Source organism: Lasioglossum baleicum, chromosome 14 (assembly GCF_051020765.1).
Source record: "Lasioglossum baleicum chromosome 14, iyLasBale1, whole genome shotgun sequence".
Classification (NCBI taxonomy): domain Eukaryota; kingdom Metazoa; phylum Arthropoda; class Insecta; order Hymenoptera; family Halictidae; genus Lasioglossum; species Lasioglossum baleicum.
This window is the reverse complement of record NC_134942.1, coordinates 11,930,884-11,950,130: the sequence shown is the minus strand read 5'-3', so window position 1 is coordinate 11,950,130 and position 19,247 is coordinate 11,930,884. Positions and strand designations below refer to the sequence as shown.

At 34.0% G+C, this 19,247-nt stretch overlaps 1 protein-coding gene and 1 long non-coding RNA gene across 2 annotated transcripts in view; one reads left to right on the top strand and one right to left on the bottom strand.

Moving 5' to 3' along the window:
- The window catches only part of Scp2 (Sarcoplasmic calcium-binding protein 2), an 86,504-nt gene extending 74,211 nt beyond the window's left edge, over window positions 1-12,293 (bottom strand). The window contains exon 1 of the mRNA XM_076438403.1: window positions 12,097-12,293. The gene's annotated coding sequence lies outside the window, so the exon portion shown is untranslated. The remainder of the gene's footprint in view (window positions 1-12,096) is intronic.
- Window positions 10,526-17,757, top strand: LOC143215841 (uncharacterized). The gene is made up of 3 exons (XR_013010461.1): window positions 10,526-13,548; window positions 16,942-16,986; window positions 17,079-17,757. It is a non-coding gene; the product is annotated as an uncharacterized LOC143215841 (long non-coding RNA).
- The last annotated feature ends 1,490 nt before the right edge of the window (window positions 17,758-19,247 follow it).

Here is a 19,247-nt window from a genome sequence, read left to right as displayed (position 1 = left end):
GATAAAACTCGGTTTGTGCTATCGAGAGGAGCGAATAACTCGACTATTTTTTCTTCTTTTTATTCGCTTAATGTCGCATCAGCTGCAGATATCGGTTATTTAACGGAGAAAGACGCATTAAAATGGCGGCGAGCTATTACAGTCCGTTGAGTATTCGCATTAATCGATTCGCGGGGTTATGAATTTGGTTTAATATAATTTTGTCTGCAGCGTAAGCCATGGATATTACGTTTTATGTTTCCTAATTTGCGTCGGTTGCTAGATCAAGGGATTGTCTCGAATTGAGGGGAATATGTTTCCCCCTCTCTGCCGGTACCTACCGGAGTAGTCACATGACATTGTGACACATACATGACAAAGATGGAACGCGTCACGTGACCAGGCTGTGGCGTAAGCGTAGAGTGGGGAGACTTAATCTGATTCGATTTAGTGACTCGATGATGTATGTTTAAATGTAAGTACGTTTATCAAACGTTGATATATATTTTGCATTCTCCAACTTTTATAAATAAACCTGACACAGTCCGATCTACAAAAGTATACTGGTGATATAGAAAAATTAATATGTTTGGAATAATATTATAATTGATACGTATTTGTAACCTCTTCAAGGATGAATTTTTCAAAGTGAAAACAAAATTATTTCATTATCAATGCTTCTATGTTCACGACGTATTATTTGTTTTTATTATTATTGTGGCATTCTGTCCCACAGATTTTAATTTTGTTTTATTTGGAGTGCTTTTAATTAACCATTTTATTTATAGAAATATCTGTTACGAATTACGAGTTATAATTTAAAATAAAATAATATACATTATAAATCATTTTCTTGAATATAGGAAATTGTACAAAGCGCAGTTGAATCGTATAAACTTGGATTACTTAATTTTTTTACGAAAAATATGTAGAACTTCAAAATAATTGATCTCGTCGATTATAGGTTTCGTCCAACTTATTCTTGTGCAAGAGAAATCAATTATACCAAAAAACTGGATACATTAATATTTCAAGAAACGTGCTAAAAATTTCACGAATACCGGTCGGTGTGACAAATACTTTGGAAATTTGGCTGAGAAGTTAATTATTCTACACGTGTTTACACGGTCCACAACGTAACTGATATCTCCAGAGATCAAAATGTCCACATGCGGCTTCGGCACTGACAATTTACAACGTGCGTTCAAATTTGTCCGTCGTTCATTCGGACAGAAGCTCTGGCGTTTATCATTGAATTACTAAATTAATACGGGACTCATTAACGTTGTTACGGAAAATTGAAGCGAAAGCTCGTTGAATTTCGTCGACATGGTCTGATCTTCCGATGTATACATATCTCCATGCACATGCAATTATCCATTTGCCAGATATGCAATCCAATATTATGACAATTATCGATATAGTTCTTACTCCTTTGAACAAATATAAGTGCACGATTCAAAAATGTTAAATATCATATTTGTTTTGATCGTATAACAAACAACATATAACTGCATAAAATTCGTAGAAGTTTCGAACTTAATTGTGTAAGAATGGTAATTATTTTCACGGCGCTCAGGTTCGATCAATTTCTACACTAAATGAATATAGCTGAGATGCATGAAACGTTATAGTCCGGGTTTGAACCAGATAACGCTTCCGATTCGGATCTGAATCTGCAAAGATGCCAAGTGCTATTTTATTGGAGGAAAACAAAGGTGGAGTGTTTCGTCCTAGGCCGCCTTTAGTGTAGAAATTGATCGAACCTGAGCGCCGTGAAAATAATTACCATTCTTTCAAATAGTGCAATCGTGAAAATACCTCCTTTAATTTAATTGTGTAAGTATGCATAAATATAGAGCAGCAATAAGCTGCTAAATAAGCACAAATTAATCTCAACATTGCACGGTTAAATTACGAACTACTTTACTCTTCCTCAAGAATCTAACAAATCGACAAACAATATCCAGCTTATATCATTTTATAATTATAAAGCTATTAACTCCTTGCCTTGTAATTTCCTAAAGAAAAAGAAAATTTATATCTATTGCATGCCTATACGTTCTCCAATTGCTGTACATTAACAAAACCAAAATAGAATTTTATTTCGGTTTCAAGGAAATTATTAGCATACATTTTTATCAAAATCTGTCCAGAATCTTCATCACGAGTCGGACACGATATTGTAAAGCAAGGGGTTAATGATCATATGACATATGTACGTTTCTCAATCTTTTAAATTTTCTCAAAGCTGCTAATAAGTACTGTTTCATCGTTCATAATGTTCTAAAGAAAGAAGGTCGCATTTGTTAAATGCCCACATTTATTCTAAAGGTCTGGGTTAGGTCAATATTAACATCAATATTTAGTAGATTTTAATCAAAATTTTGTTGTAAGAAGCAAGTGTTTAAGATACATTCAATAAATTAACCTATAAACACGTCCTAATTGCTGGTCAGTAACTATGCTACCAGAAGATATTCATTTTAAACATCAAAGTTTTAATGTCCTTTATTTCATTTACTTTTTATGTCAATCTGTTTCATATATTGTATACCTACATACGTCCATACGTGTCACAAAGGCACAGTTTAAGGGGATAGACGCTCGTTTCCAGGGTTGTAAGTGTGGGGGATGCGCCTTCTCATTTCTCGATAATGCTAAGATGGGGTTTTTCAATAGTCAAAAGCGTTACATGAAAGATCAATCTAGGCCGCAATCGCCCTCAAAAGTCCTATTTCTACGTTTACGAGGCGTAATTTTCATTATTCGCAAGCATAAAGCTGCGCACGTGGCTATTTTTATAAAGCTGCGCTTGTAGCTATTTTCATAAATCTGCGACAGCTACATGCTGCCGAATAATGCAAATTACACCTCGTAAACGTAAAAATAGGAGCTTTGAGGGCGATTGCGGCCTAGATTGATGTTTTATCTACCTGAAAAACCTTGCAATCCTAGAAACGAGTCTACCCCTTTAAGTTCATAATTTTCCAGTGCACACGAACACGGAAGCACAAAGGTAATTAGCAGACTGCGGATCTTTATGCAAAATAAAAATTATCTGCATCGATTGCAAGAAATAGAAACCAAACTGAAAGTTATTTCTTCCCTTAATGATTGTAATAGAGGAGAAATTGTACATTGGGATTTTCAATTTTTTAAATTTTCCAACAATTTTAAATTTCATCTACTCTATTTTTCTATAAATGCATAAAGATCCGCAGTCTAGTAATGCGGGACCCAAAAAGGCTAATTTTCATTTAACCGCGCTAAAAATAATACCAAAACCAGAACGGTCGGTAAGATTTGAAAAAGCTGAGATATATTTATCGGTCCAACGACGAGTGTGATTCGAAGCGCCTACAAAATTCCACAGAAGAAGGACATTTAAAGACCGATTCGCATCGAGCGAAGAAATCGCGGCTGCATAGAAACTGCTCCGTTTAAAAGTTACCCAGTTATTATACCGAAAGACTCGAGTTCGTCAGTGTTTAAATGATCATCGGCGGGCATAAATGATTGTCCGAAAATAAAGGAAGTAGTCGAGGGAAGTTCTTGAGGAGGATCACTCCTTCGTTTTTACGCAGATGTCCTGCATTGTACCGGTACCACTGCGGATGGAGTAAACTGAGTAAAGAGGATGAAGAATGGCAATTTCCTTCCTTGGAGATCGAACACTTTGCGTAATGTACAATGTTGTATTGTTTCTGTCGATCTAATGGAAATATAGTAGTACAGTATAGATTATGCAGATTTTTTAGCTTCTTTGCGTACAGCACAATTATTGAAAAGCCTCCGGTTGAGTAAGCTTCCGGTAGATAAAGTGTTAAACATTGTTATAACGCCTTGACATTCTATTTGAAACGAAACATTCCGGGTGTTTTGTCTGAAATAATGTTTTAAAAATAACGAAATAATGTTTTAAAAATTTTAGTTCGAGCGAATTTTACTATGTCGAAGTAGTTGAAAATTATATGTGACTCGTACACGTAATCTAATCATTTCGTTTGGGATCATTCTGTAAAAGAAGATTTTTAAGCTTCTATTTCGTACAGTAGAGAGCATGCATTAACAAATGTTACTAGGACCTCATTAAAAAATGTTATAGCATTCAATCGTTTAACTATCAAATCCAACTATCTTGGACACATTTCTTTATTTCTCTTACATTATTTCTCTGGTATATATAACTTGCTGTGTACTTTTTGCTTATCATTATAGCGGATTAATATATCAGTGTTATGTATAAATTTAAAACCGGTTTCCGAATTGCATAATTTTCTTTTAAAAACCGACAAACCCTAGTAAGCACGTTGTTGGCCACCGTACACCAAGCCATCATCACGCAAATGTTTAAAGCAAAAGTAAATATTCGAACACTGCAAAGACTTTCTTCGGTTTTCGGAAGCACGTTACGCGTCCAAGTCCGAAAAGCTGCAACGCGTTTTAATTTCTTATGCGTTCACAGAGAAATGGCGCGGCGCGTCGGCAAAGCTGATTTACAACATCGAAACTTTTGCTAACGCGGAATGTTGCTCCGAACAAAGCAATCCCCCCCCCCTTTTCACCGGAGGGCTCGCCACCAAATTTGACTTTTTATTCGCGCCGCGTCCGGGAGTTAAGTTATTATTTTGCAGCAGGGTCGCGCAACTATGCAATGAACGCGGCGTGCTCGTAAAGTGCACGGTCAATGCAACTTCGAAACTGTAAAACATCGAAAAAAAAAATAAATAAAAAACCGTCTAGCTAAGCAGCGCATGACATTCAACCGGGCACTATTTATATCGTAACGATACAGCGGTTTGCCGTGACAGAGAGAACGAACGAAAAAAATGCACACACGTAGAGGAGGAATTAAATTGATTGGCCGCATAGGAGACAACATGAAAGGGGCGTTCCTTTATCAAACTTTCGTGTCTTGGCGATCATTAACATCGAAGAAGGAAAGACCAAGCGAGTGACCGAACAATTCAACCCCTGCGCGAAGTCTTAGGCCAATCTGACTCGAAATAGATGTTCAACTTGTAGCGTTTTCTTCACTCATTTGCAGTATTACCACCTTTTATGCATTTTAATTTAATTGCACATTACCGTCTCATGTGTTGTTCATTTTATTCCAGTTTTGGTAAATGTACAGGCAATATGCCAGCTCAAAGAGAAAATCCATTTTTAATTGTGGTTGATTAAAGAGTATCTTTCAACCAGAATACCACTTTAACTGATGCTTAATTAGAAACGAGGTTAGGTTATGTTGGATTATAGACAGGGAAAGTGAAAAAATAAATTGAATAATAATTTTTAATTTCGTTAGCATTTTAGGAATGATTTTCTGAAATGGTAATAGTGTCTAGAAAATGATACACTTTTGACTAAAACTTTTTTAATATTATCAGCGACCCTGATCTGAAACCTTGGCAGCAACATTCACAGTGATGACCTTGACGAGATAAAACAGTCGAAATCAGGGTTGGCCCCATTTTCCTAAATGTTAAACCTAATTTTGACAGTTTTATGCGGAAAATACGAACGCACCTAGATACTAAATTACAAAATTTGAAATTGATAACAGCACACCTCCGTTACTGTAAATGATAATTTGTCACATTATGTGTATAACGAAGTTTATAATAAATCGTAGGTTGGCTGGCTTCTGGCCAACATTTTAGCGACTGTAGTTACACGTAATTGGCACGAATTGTGTACTTACATTAAAAGGAACATGGCTAACCCAAAAATTCTTTATTTAAAATTAATAATTATTAATTAATCCTTTGTTACAACTTTTCACGTAGTTGAATTTCAAATGGAAACATTCGTTTCATCTTAATAACGAATGCACTTTGACGTATTTTAAATCTTTGAATTTAATCCTTTTCATTGTTTTCATCTCTTATTCATTTAATACTGTAGAAACTAGCGAACCTTGTTATCAACGTAATTGAAGAAAAATAAGTCTCTCTTTGCAGTCGTAGCATGAACACGAAAAAAGTTAAGCAAGACTAAAACAAACCTAAACGTACGTTTCTCCAAAATGGAATTCCATTTTTCATTAACAAGAGCTTAAAATGGATTCTCTAGAATTTACCAACCAAACAAACGGTGTTATGGACGGTTCAGAATTATATGTATGTATTCGAGGCTGAATATGCACGGATAAACAACAAAACTATGATATTTGCTCGTTGTTCACATAGAATTCACGATTCTGTTGTAAAATCTACGCAGCGGTTTTACATTTCAATAAGGCGAATTTGTAATAGAATTACAGCGTTTCGGTGCTGCAACAATTTCAGCTGTGATATTGATTATATCTTATAGAATTTTGAAACAGGGGTAGAAACAATGTCAGTCTTTTGTGAACAGCAAAATTATGCGGGACTATCAGAAATCAATCGGGACCCAGTAACGTCAGTACGTGTGTGCTTTACAATGGAGACCTTTGAGAGAATTATTGGCACTTAAGAACAAAGTATTATTGTAAATAAAGATCTCTGTACCATGGAGAAGCCATCTTTTTCAGAACGCTTTATGTCACATACGTACACACACTGAAATTGTGAGAGTGCTTCTTGGTTAATGATTAAAAATTATCATTTAGTAGAACACTTTTAATAAATACACTCTTGTAATTTTGATGAGCAATTAAAAACAATGCACTCAGATTCCTTGGAAAAATGTACTACGTTTGTTTTTAGAGTTAACAATAACGTGTAAAATAATTTATTACAGTCAATTTAAATTTGACTAGAAATTCATTCACTTGTTCACTCGCTTAATTCGTTAATAATTATATTAGACAACTATATCATACATGTTATGGAATCTAAAACAAATCGTATTGAAATATTTCACAATAAATACACACAAATTCATTCAAATATTATTTTCAATATATGTATATTCTTAGTATAAGTTTCAGTATAAACTTTTACACTATTAATACTGTCGTTAATTGCATATTTGATCTCAAATTGATTATTTTAAGAATAGTTGTAATTAGACTGCGGAGCTTTATGCAAAATAAAAATTGTGTGTATCGATTCCGAGGGATAGAAACCAAACAGAATGTTATTTCTTCCCTTAATAATTTTAATAGATGAAAAATCATTAGTATATACATTTTCAATTTCTAAGATTTGTCTACAATTTTGAATTTCATCTACTCAATTTTGCTATAAATGCATAAAGATCCGCAGTCTAGTTATAATAATTGCACTTATCGTTGCCCATTTTATTTTTCGTTCTCCTTCTTTATTAAATGATATTTCATTTTGCATTATGAACTGCGCACAACCAATTATCACCCACTCTTTTCGTGTTAATATAATCCGTAATATTAAAGCGTTTCGCGAATAAACGAAATCAAAGGAAACAATACCAAAGTATAAAAGCTTGAAAAATTATTGTAAAGCCAGTATGACATACGCGAACAAAGTCAATTATTCCGATGGATTAAACATGTCCGTAACAATTCCAAAAAATGAAAGCTTAAAAAGTAGTGACTGTGAAAAAAAATCAATTTCGATTGATCAAACATGTCCCTTCGTAACAATTACAAAATGTAAAAGCATGAAAAGAAATGGCTGTGAAAAAAAATATTCCGATTGATCAAACATGTACCTTCGTAACAATTACAAAATGTAAAAGCATGAAAAGAAATGGCTGTGAAAGAAATCAATTTCGATTGATTAAACATGTCCCTTCGGAAGCATACAAGTTTTCAAAATTACAGAAATTGCAACTTGATTAATAAGCAATACAACTTCTGGGGAATTTTGCAATTCAAGTAGAATTGCAATGAGAGAATGCAATGTCCCGGCTCGAGAAGCGACAACAAAGTTAATAAACTGCGCAGGCTGATCGTAAAACCTGAAAATTGCGAAATTAACGCTTCGTTTAGTACGGTGTTCTTAATCGATCAAAATTCCTGTTCGAGGGGAAAAAAATCTTCGGAAGAGATTGCCGCCTCCGCTCGGAGGAATTCGCGGAGAAGTTTTCGTTCGGCGAAAGTATGCGGTATTTCCAAACATGTTAAGTTTCTCCGATATCGCGGCACCTTAAGACAACCGTCGAGGTACTCGATGTAATTGAAGCTGCGGAAAAACAACAACCGCTGGCTGGTCTAAGTATTTCCTTATTTTCAGAGACAGTCGAGTGCAATTAAGCGAGGAAACGCGAAATAGAAATAGCCTGTATCAAGTTCGACCCTCGAGAACATCGAAAAATCATAATCAAGCTAAATATTTATTATTGGCGAATTTTTGTGCGACATATAAATTGTGCGCACCAATTACGAGAGACAAGAGAGACGTACGTAGATGTTTGTTTCTTTGCTTCATCATTTTAATGAGCTAAACATGATAGTAGTCTTCAATTCTTTAAATGTTTCTACAGTTTAAGAGGATCAAGTTTATTACGAAAGATAATAGAATTAGTCTGTGAATCGGTTTATTAAATAATTTTATAAAGAAAATGAATTTCTAACAGTTCTATATCCAATAGACTTTAATATGTGTGTAATAGACTTTAGTGTTACTGGAAATTGTTTACTTGTTTTCAATGAGATTTATACTAATGTACGACAAATATTAATGCTCGAAATTTTCTAAAGAAAACTCATTGTATTTCGAACAATTTTATATTATTTTAATAGGCCTTCATATTAGTAGAAATTGTTTACTTATCTTTAACGAGATTTGTACTTACTTTCAAGTGTGCAATACAAAGAAATAATACAAACAGCTCAAATAAATTACTGTGACGTAATTAAAATGACGTAGCCAAAAATAAAAAATATGAAGCAATTTGCGCCCTTCGTGAATTAATGAAATAATCTGATTAAAGTCGTAACATACAAAGAAAGTTTAGAGAATTTTTAAACAGCGACACTCTGGCGGACTGCAAACGCGATTTCCAGGCTTAATAAAGCAGACTACAATTAACCAATTACACGCTTAAATTAAATGAAACGTGCACGAACGTAACCTGACTCTTAAATCTCCTTTGAACCGAGAACACTTTACGAGCGATAGTTCCGCGAAATAAAAACGATATTTCCACCGTGTAAGTAAATAATGTGCAACGTCTATGTGAGTTATCATCACACACGTTATTTTCACTTGTGGAGAAGAATCCACGAGTTCGAGCCATAAATTAATCGTAAACATCCTGCGTTTTAAAAATCCATGGAACCTGTTCTCTCTTGTTGCTATCTAGCATTCACCTTTTCCAACAACTTCATCATTTCCTGAAATTGCAGAATCATGTGCGCGTGTACGTCGAATTCCCTTACCACTTTGAGAAAACAGTAATTCAGTTTCGCTGTACGATAATTTTGATGGTGGTATATTCAATACCAATTTATTTTTATTCCATGTTACAATTTTTAAAAAATGCAAACTGAACCTTTCTTGTTATTTTCAGTGCTACGTTTCTTGAAAAAAAATAATTTTTGGTTAAAGAGACGATTTCTGGTCCAAAGATTATATTTTTCGAAATCTCGAGGTCGTCATTTTTTCCAATCAAGGTACATAAATAGCTTTAATCGTTGCAGAATGTTATTCTTTACAGAAAAAGGGGTATTAAAGTATTAATGATCGGGGAATGTTAGTTCAGGAAATATTTAAATTATAACATCGAGTAAATGTTTGTGTTCAGGTTGAGGCCGTTCTTCCGAGCATCAACTTTAAGAAGGTAAACGTTGTACCGCCAGTACCACTCGATATCAAAGTTAAAGTATTTACTGAACCAACAGATTCGATCATAAATTATTTAATATTTCTCAAAGAGAATAGCAGAGTGCAACGATCATGCACTAACAAATGTTACTAGAACCTCATTAAAAAAAAACATCTGTAACCTTGACATTTCAGAAATTGTAACCTTGAGAATCTCTGTATTATAGCATTCAATCGTTTCAAACAAGTATCTTGGACATATTTTAATATTGGCAATTAGGTGACTGACGCAGTGCACGCAGCGTTTAAAATCGAAAATGGACAGTAGTTGTTCTGATAATTATTATACGATAATACAGGAACACTTTTAATACAATGACAAAATAACAACACTTTCGAATATTGTCAAAAAGAATGCTAACAGTTCCGATTCTAATGAAAGTGACTGACGTTGCACATACAATTCTTCTACTAATTATTATACAACAGTATAGTAACACTTTCAGTACGATGACAAAATAGTTGTACTTTTTAATATCATAAAAATAGTGGAAGTAGTTTAGATTCTAATCAACGTGACGGATACTGTCCACACTTATAAAATGGAAAATAAAGAAGGTATCAAAATTATTGTACGACAATATAACAATGCTCTCAGTACAGCAATAAAATAATGACACTTTTTAGTATCATAAAAAAGTGGTCTAGTTTAGACTCTAATCAAAGTAATTGATATTGTCCACACAGTTTGTAAATTGAGAAAAAACCAACAGTTGAGGTAACATTCTTTATGTGACGATAATAATGCTTTTAGTTCAGCAATAAAATAGTGACACTTTCTAATATCTTTGAAAACAGTGGACAATGAACAGAAGTTGTTCGAATAATTACAATACGACCGTTGAAGAAGGAATTATATTTAGGCATTTATAATAAAAAATTCCGAGAAAATGGAATTGATCCTCCACATAGCAATAGACACGTAAAGCATTTAAAAATGATAGAATTCGAGCCCGTCTTTGTGATCGTTGACGGATTTTCGTTCGTGCACATCATAGCGCATCGTTCTTCCGCAGAAAAGCGTCGCAAACACGCGGCTCGAAAAATCCCAGGAACCTTCAAAGGCCGTAAAGAGAGTATCCGACATCTTTCGCGGCCGTTAATGCATGTTTTGCCAACAATCGTCTCTAAACTGTCCCCTAAAAGCCCTTTTTCTAGGTCAGTCGGCGAATAATAAGACACCTCTCCCGGCCTCCGGTCCCGACTTCTCGCGTTGCCCCGAAATAATATCTACGAAGAGTAACGACGTTCTACCAATGTTCCCAACATTCACCATCTACGATTACATCGCAATCACACTGCCTTTGAAACGGGAGACCGGACGGTCTCCATTCTAATTAATTCGCCGCGAATAATCCGATCACTGTGGCCACACTTTCACCAATCTCTTAAAACCCCTAAAAATCTACATAAAATCGTTCTCGATTTTCTCCACCTACCGCAGCCGTCTCTCGATACCAAAGAAATATTTTTCAACATTTTCCGAAAAATTTCTCCAGGTCTCACCTTGCGGGGTGAGGATCACGGAATCGACGCGAACGAAGTCGCAGAAATTGCTGTTATATTATTCAAGAGTATTCAACATTTTCCGAAATGTGTCAACACTTATCCGTGTTTCACTTCTAAGAACCTCTAGTAGACACGAAAGAAATCTCAATTATATTTTTCAACATTCTCCTAAAAATATCCAAGTTGAAAAAAGAATCGCAGTTGTATTTTTCAACGTTTTCCAAAAGTTATCCACGTTTATTCACGTTTTGTTGTGCTGACTTCCAAGAACCTCCTCTAACCGACAGAAAAGAATTGCATTTCGTTTTTAACAATTTCCAAAAGTTATTCACGTTTATTCACGTTTTGTTATGACTTCCTAAGACCTCTAATCGACGCGAAAGAAATGGTAAAAATCGCAGTTGTATTTTTCAACGTTTTCCAAAAGTTATCCACGTTTATTCACGTTTCGTCGTGCTGACTTCAAAGAACCTCTAACCGACAGGAAAGAAATCGCATTTCGTTTTCAACATTTTCCAAAAGTTATTCACGTTTATTCACGTTTCTTTGTGCTGACTTCCTAAGACTTCTAATCGACACGAAAGAAGTAGCAAAAATCGCAGTTGTATTTTTCAACGTTTTCCAAAAGTTGTTCACGTTTATTCACGTTCCGTTGTGCTGACTTCCTAGGACCTATAAGTAATCGCCACGAAAGAGATGGCAATGATATTTTTCAACATTTTTCAAAAAGTATCCACCTTTATTCGCGTTGTCTCGCCGCGTTGACTTCGTAGAACCATACCTCTGACCGACACGAAAAACAAGAGAACGATTCGAACATTTTCGAAAATATCCACGATTTCCTGGTCGAAATTAATTTTCGTGCACCTACCTTGGGTGGAGCGAGCCTAAGTTGATTTTCCAAGCAGCACAGGGTGCAACGAAGGGTGCAGAGGATGCAGCTTCCGGTGCAGTCCGATTAATCGTATGGATGCGGAGGAGCGAAAGAAGAACGAGCGAATCACTGCGAAACAACGAGCGTGCAACGACGTGAATGACGGACAGATGAAGCACAAAGTGCGCGCAGCGGGCTCGGGTTTCTCCTCTTTATACCCTCGAACTTGCACCTGTGCTTGCGCAGATCGGCCTCCTAAGCTGCGTCCACTAGGCTCCTTGGTCCGGTGGACGCGGGAACCACCACGTGCTACAATCGCGCGTAATATCGATGTCTCGTTCATATTTCAAATCTAATCTTTCACGCCTTTGCTTTGAGCGGTTCTCCGACTTCTGCTGGAAGATTTAGGGATCCTATGGATTCGCTTGCTTCGACCCCTTTTTCCCTACAATACCCCTTATTCCTACACTTTCTCCTGTTGGTTTTTCTTGATTCCACTTGGGAATTGTAGTGATCTAACGTCGGACACTAGCGTTTTATTGAAGATTTAACCCTGCGGGGACGACGATCAATTGCCCGGTTGTTTCTATGTATATGATGAACGGTACATGATGTGTTATGGATGTTACAGTAATCTTGATTTAGATTTTTTGATATTCAACACTAAATCTACCACCACCGATCAGAATGACCGGTTCCAGATTTTTGATTTTTCAATTATTGAAATATTAGAAATGATTTCTCGTATGAAATTATTGTATAGATATCTTTAGTAGAGCGCGTATTACAATAGGAGCCGCACCAAGTCTAAATAAAATCAATCTTGTCACTTTTAAAAGGAAACATGTACCACTTATTTTTAAAGTTTGGTAGGTTTAGTGTTAATTAAAATTACACACAAGTCGAATTTAATCAATCCTTTTTCGGAGAACTGCCCTCAAAGTTGGGGGTCATATTTCATTGAAAATCTTGGAAACTACTGGGTTATAAAAATTTTTTAAATTTGTTCATTGTTTTAAAATGCACCTACCCATATTTTTCATAAATGCATAAAATCCGCAGTCTAATAATAATATTTTGAAAGTGTCAGACGTGTTTAAAGTTTGAAGAAGATGTATATATATATGTTAAATAAGTATATTTCTTTTATTTAACTAGACACTTGAGATTCTTAATTTCATGCCTAAGATCTAAAAGACATGTTTTATATATTTTAGGGAATCCTTTTGTGCCCGGTACTTGGATCCCGAGGCTAGGTCTATATTACAGCAACGCCCGGTGGAGTATTTAGGTTCAAAAGTAATAGAAAGTTCTTTTACCAATGCGGGAGAATGTGGGCTGAAATTGGATGACTAATGTACCTACTTCTCTTGCTGGCAAAAAGACGGATGGCAGAAAAGACTTTTGGACATTGCTAGATATCTTCGTTGGACTTTACATAATTAGAAAGTAAGAAGTTTGAATAAATGTTTTGGCTCGAAACAGGATTTACCGGAAGTAATTCCTGGTTTTACCATTCTCCAAGTGTGGACAACGTTAGGTACCTACTAAAAAACAAATACATAGAACGGAGGGTGGATCGAACCACTACAAACCAGGCCAGGGAAGTAAGATGGAAATCAAGAATAATTAAACCGCGTAGACAGCTCCGTTTATAAAAAGAATGCAGTTAAGAATCAATTTAGTGCACATGCACCAAACTGATGATAGATATCAGCACAAAAGACGTACAGTGACCCGAATTAATATTCGGACGCTCTAAAAAAACGATAACTATTTTAATATTGTACTATATGATTTGAACTTTTTTGGGAAGCTAGAGCAATTGGTTTACTATAGGATGTGAAAAGAAATTTTTTCAAAAATTGCAATAGATCGGAATTGTAGAAAAAATAATAGAGTTGCATTTTACAACTTTTTTATGTGGGCCTATATTGAAAATTTTAAAAATACGTTTTCTAGGTCTTATTAAACTAATAAGACTAATTAAACACCATCGTTTAAGTGGAGAATTCATTGTGAACGAATGCAATGAATTTAATAAGTAATACTGATGAGTAGAGACAGCGAATTTCAACAAACCGGAGTGACATAAAAATGTATTTTCTCTCTTAATATGTTCATGATATTAATATTTTAATGATTTTCAATTTATTACTACGCTAATACATTTGTACATCAGTTATTCATATTTGGAGAGAATTAATCGTTTCTATTTTAAATAATTAGAAAATTATGAAGATGCTAGTAAAACAATTGAATTTGAAGCTTTTGAGAGAAAATTTTTCATTTAATTTTTACGTCAGTAAATTCGCAATCAGTCTGAACAGATTAGTAATCCACAATTAATAATAGTACATATTAATCGTTATATCAGTAATTACGATTCGCTATCAAATCGACGTTTACGGTCAAATAATGCTTAAAATTACAAATTTGACTGTTCAATATTTAACCAAAAAAGAAAGAAGGTGATGTCCATATTGTTAAAAATTTGTTGAAGGGTGAGTGGCGTTATTAGAAATGAAACGTGGATTTTCTGTATAACAAGTCTTGCAGTTTTCAAATAAATAAATTCATTCAAACATTGTGGTAGGAAATCAAACTGGTGAATAATGTTCTTGAGGGATGTACATATTTTCAAAGATTCCGTAGCCGTTAGTGCCTCTCTGTAAACGTAACTGCATAATTTTTGTTGTTGGAGCTGTAACTGACAGCCAAACGAATTTACGGCCTCTCAAAATGGGAATGCGGATTCCAATACCGTTTACCGAATTTACCGCTCACCGAAATCTATATTGATGGGATCAAAGTTTTTTAAAATATTGTGTTCCAGAATTTACATTAATCCGTACCAGAAAATAAAAATTATTAAGACGAAAGCAACAATGAGTCTCATACAAAATTTTCTAACAAGTGTAACAAATTATCAATTTCTGAACCTTATTACTTTGTTACTTTATGTATTGCGTCAACAATAATAAAATAATGCTCATGACATAAATTGTACTGTCTGTATTGTGCTGTCTATATTCATTTTAGTAACAAATGAATAACTGTAATACCGACGCAATTGTTGAAAAATTAATTAAACATTGTTGAATCAAATAAGTATTACGAAATGAAATTTCTACATAATTTCTACTTTTATAAAAAATTGGTTTTATCCAAAATTTCTGTATATCTTCACTTTTAATTAAAGATTTAATTATTATTATTTATTTATTTATTGCTTCAAACAGAGTAAGGTTCAAGAGTTAAATAGAATGGTAATTTTTTATTGTATAAATGAAACAAAGTTTCCAAAATATAAAAGAATGAGATTTCTTGCCAAATATTATGTAAATGCATTTTTCTTGCATATGAACACATTGCAATATGTATGTGCTTTCATTAAGATCTTCGAAGAACACGATAATTGATAACACATTAATTTTCAATATCTTTATAGAGTAATATAGAACCAACTTTCCTCTGAGGATTATTAGCTTCCAGTTATATGAAGCAAAAAAATTTGTTTTCACGCTTCGAAAAATATAGAGAGTTGTTTATAACTCTGAAATCAAATTGGGAAAAGCTTTCGAATAATTAATCCTCTCTGTGGCATTTCAAATATATGAGCAAGAGCAGTGAATATTATTAATGCTACTTACACAGAGCTTTTAAAATTGTATTTAAAAATCAATGTCTGAAAAATAATCTGTAAAGTGTTATGAATATGCCAGATCGATGATTATTTAATATTTACGTAACTTTTGTGAAATCGCACGTGTATATACAGCACACATAAAAATGAATATACTACTCGTTAAAGATGATGGAAAGACGACTGTCGTATTAAATTATTCAATTATTTGAAATTATGAGCATGAAATTCATAGAAGAATGGGGGAAAGCGCGAACGAATGGCGAAAAATAATTTTACTTTGCATATTGAAATTAATATCACGAGGAATTGGTGTAATTGACTTTTACTTATTATCATCCATTTCAATTAAATTTCTCGGGCTGCATTCGTGAAGGAGAAGCACCGATCGATTTTTCCTTTCCAACTGTGGAAACTGTATTTTTCAACATATGTAGCAAAGTTAGTGTGAAATGAGATTAAATATGTTTCTGCATGATCCATTACAAAGTATAGTTTTTAACATTTTCAAACATTTTGTACCACTTCCATTATAGAAATGGAAAAAGCAAATTAATTATTTATTCATAATAATTTAATTTTTAATATAGTGTAGACATAAGTGTAAACATTATGTCTTATTTATTTCTTTGTTCTAATATATTTAATATTTAAAAAGCAACTGTGCCCAACATAATCTCTTTTTTAAGTAATAATTATACTGCGAATTTTATGCATTTATAACAAAAATGGGTAAGCACAATTTAAAGCAGTGGACATATTAAAAAGATTTAACGACATCAGCGTATCGGTTTCAGCTTAATCAGATGATTAAACGAAGAAAGAAATTTTTATTTCAATTCTGTGTCTTGCAATCGATGCAGACATTTTTTATTTTGCATAAAGATGCGCAGTCAAGTAATAATTTTCAAAAATTTATATTATGGAAAATTTTAAAATTCGCTTTCCTGTTCTCTTCTGTAAACATTATAGTAGGTAAATTAACCTAATGCACTTTGGTTTTCAACATATCTTGAAAATGTTCCTTTCTTCTTTCTAGTAAGTTGATACAAAAATAATTACGCTTTTCGCATTAAATTGTCGCTTTTACCTTTGGCGACTATTTTAACATAAATTGCTATTTGAATACTTCCGTGTTTTACGCCATTGTCATGTGCACAATTCACTGTATTGATTTGTGCAAATTGTTTTTGCAGTCATTGTTTCGGGATGTCCATTCAACTCGGTAAATATGTAAAATGGTAAGTTCGAATGATTTTGGGGAATGAGTTCACACAGTGGAATACAATAATTACAAAAATTGTTTGCAACGATAATCGAATAATTTTAACAGGTTTTTTTTTAAATAAAAGACCACCTTATCAAAGAAGGACCTGCAACAGAGATTCGTATCTCGTCACCATCGGTTGGAACCAGATGGAGAATCAATTGGTTACGCATTGCAATGATTGATACGCCGAGAGGCGTACAATGGAACCCCAATTAAACGAACTAATTGGTATCATAACGGGAACCAAGCGAACATCCAAAAAATTTTCCGCGGTTCGGTATCATTTTCCCGTGGACACGACGCTTGCAGAATAACTTAACACTATCGCTAATCGATAATGTAACACAGTTGCACGCGATTTGTTATAGTCGTCTGACACATCGTGTAACCACGTTCACACCTTTATCCCCCCGTTTCCAGGAGCTAACGTTTACTCCGAGGCTCGCGCTGCGTGACATTGCTTCTGCGATAGAATTATAAATATTATACACGGTGGTCCGTCTAAAGATGACAGCCTAAATATCCTCTTCAGGTCTGACGATACACAAATTGAGGAAAACCAAAGCAATTTATTTAATCAAATAAAAATTAAGAATTATTTTTTAAATTTTCTTATGTTCACACACCATAAGCATAATTTGCACATTTTGCTTATCAGAGCGTTTGTGTCAATAAAATAAAATATTAAAATGATATTTTTTAATATATCTTCTTGTTTTGGTTAATTAGAAATATGTTTGGATTTTTTCCAGCGTAGAGAAAGGAATAAACAGAATATTAAACAACAGTTATCATGTATGTATGTATTTTTCCACTTGTTATTTGCTTTTTAATTTGAAAATGCTGAGAAATTCTTTTGATACTGAGAAACACCAATATACTCATAATAGTAACGCAGAAATAGAACAATTTATTTATTAATAATGTATTAGATTTTATAAAAATTACCTTGTACTCGCACCTTGTAGATATTAACAAAGCTATATTTTATTTGACAGGTTAAAATTTAAAATAAGTAATAAAATTGATCATTGAGTTTTATAAGAAATTGTGTCAGCCATGTATCTATGATTGATATGACAGTCAAAGTGATAACAATATTTATTGAACATTTTCTGCCAGGGTTAGGCATCGAGTATTCTACAGGCTGAATAAAAAAGCCCTATATTAAAACTTTGATGCGCAACGAAGTAATGCATTGGAAGTAAGTATTGGATAGAAGTGTATATCGTTTTATTGTGTTGTGTATGCCATTACTTGTGATGTTTTCATTGTGTCCAGGTTCCTGTAAAGTCCCATAGAAGCATACTGACAATTGAGGAAAGAGCGAAAGTTCCCGCAAGATATGAAATTGTGGCAGTCCATTGTCTGGGTGTAACAGTGGTAGTGCGTCGTTTTGTATCCAAAAAGAATCGCGAAAAATGTCGCGAAAAATAACAAGTGGTCACTGCCGGTAAAGGAAATGCGAATCGAGTAAAAAATTTCCATTGAAATTCATATAAAATACAGTCACATTGAATGGCAACGTTAACGGTTCCATTAGAATCATTGTCATGAGATGTAGGGAATATAAAAATAAAATAAAAATTAGAGAACACTCAAAATTAAGACAAATTTTTTTCGGACATTTAATGGCAACTTTGACAGTTCTATTAGAATCAGTGTCGTAAGTTGTTGGGAATATAAAAAATCAAATTAAAATTGGGAAACACTTTTTCAAGACAAATATTTTCAAGACGTTTTTATTTCACTGGAGAAATTAGTTTACGAACAGAGTCAACGGGGAAATGGAGTCCTTAACAACAAATGTTGTCAGTATTATCGTATTATCAACATCAGACTCGTCTATGTAATTGTCAAAAAATTCGAGACAAGTAATATAATTATTTAAATAATACAAGATCAGTGCGCACTTGTCTTTTAACATTTTCAGAGAAACTCTTGGAATATTTGAAAAAATCCTCACTGACAAATGGTTAACAAAAATGGGGAAGATACAAGAGTGGCAATTGAAATAAAAATAAATAGGATGGTGTAAAAGTCAGATAGGGTCCGGTTGTATTCGTGACCTTGACGCGAAGTCAAGTCAACGCCAGTAAAAGATCGTCCTTCCCCCGGAACGGTCGATTCGGAAGGATCGAAAATCCGAATTTATGATACCGTTAAGATTTCTGAAACGGGAGAAGTTCCCTTATCGCGACCGTTTGTAGATGGGACGTTGAACGGCGGGGG